This window comes from Priapulus caudatus, unplaced genomic scaffold, assembly GCF_000485595.1.
Source record: "Priapulus caudatus unplaced genomic scaffold, Priapulus_caudatus-5.0.1 Scaffold1572, whole genome shotgun sequence".
Classification (NCBI taxonomy): Eukaryota; Metazoa; Priapulida; class Priapulimorpha; order Priapulimorphida; family Priapulidae; genus Priapulus; species Priapulus caudatus.
In genome coordinates, this window is record NW_014578633.1 from 51,002 (window position 1) to 52,720 (window position 1,719).

Sequence of the window (1,719 nt, forward strand, 5' to 3'; positions counted from 1 at the left end):
ATTAATCAATTAATCACCAGAAACGAGTGTTTGATTATCATGATCATGATTGATCATATCTGTGTATACTCGATAGTTATCTTATTAGATAGATATCGAACATTGTGTCCGTTTTTACAATCGCTGTGGTGTATTAAGATTGCCTTTGTTCTGACCTACTGTATAAGCTGTATATTTCGCGGAGGCTTAATTTTCGCGAAATTATCGAAACGCGTCCCCGACGCGAAAATATAACAACACGCGAATAATTCATACCGAATAATACCGAATAATTCATAATTCACCGACCGCAAAATTAACCACTCGAGAAGTCTGAATTTGCGAAAACATCTGTACGCAAAAAATATGGCGTGTACAGCATTTAAAACATTCTTGACGTTGCTCGTGTTGTAGAAGCGTAGCAGCGAAGAAAGAAGTGGCAGTCCTGCGAAACGCTCGAGGAAGCTGGCTAGCAGATCTCCCGCGGTCGCTCCGCTAGACGTAACGGGGAGTGACGAGGAAACCTTCTACTACACTCCGCCGCAGAGCCGACCGCAGCTAATGCGGCTGCAGCACACAGACCTACCTGTCACGTTCAGTAATGTATCTGATGTTTGTTTTCTACCACCAGGTGTCAGTAGTAGTACCACCACGGCCATAATGTAATGCAATGCAGAATGAATATTGTCAACTTTATCTACAATCATCTGTTTATCAATTCACCATAACCATCACCAGATGCGTGTTCAACACCGCGCTAACGCTCGCGTGCGCTTCCATTCTGAACAACACCGCGCGGTCGAGCGCTCGCGAGAACGCGCAGGTTGTTTTCAAGATGGCGACGGGCAATCTGGTGAATGCGAATCTAACACTTCTGACTTCAATTTCACTCTGTTTCAACTTCATTTCATTTTTCAATCATTCATTCACTTCTGAATTCAATTCATATCAATTTCGTCTGCTAATTCGTTTAACAGTATTTGTTCGAATACATTAAAATCTCGCGATTAAATCTGATGAGGAAGCCGCCATCTTGGATAAAGCGAGCGCTTGGTGCATAGCTCGGTGTCGTTCAAGTGGCGCTGCGTTTGTGCTGCGAGCGTTCGCGCTGTTGAACACGCCTCAGAAGATGCTACACTACCGCTCCCCCAAGCGCAATATGCCACACAAGCACGTCAAGCGCGTATGTCACTCGCCAACCGCCGCTCCTCTGCCATGGTCACCTCAGCGCAGCTACAAGGTAAGGGCAAAGATCAAGCAGGCAGTGAGTACGTACGTGAGTATTCGCTTGGTTTTGTTATGTTTGATTTTGAGTTACATATACACTTCTAGTGCATACCTATGAAGCACTCACGCAGGAAATGTTTATTTTCATTAAATAGGGGAGATGTTATGATATATGACCGTTAGATGTCGCGTCGAGAACAACTTGTGTGTCGCGTGGTATGCACGCATGGTGTGGAAGCCTTCCAGTTATTCAAAAAAAATATCTGCGTTGACTATGCACATGTGTGAGCATCAAACATAACAGGCTTATTCCCTATATAAGTCTAGGGCGTAGTGTGCCTTCAGTCTATGGTTGGACTGCATATTCAGTCTATAGTATATATGTATATATATATATACCCTATTAATGGGTACATTGTGACAAGTGGATCGTCTGAACAGTGAGTCATTAATGATTATATTTTTTGGTGGTGTGTGGTAGCAGGAGCACATCAAATATGTGATTCTGGTGGT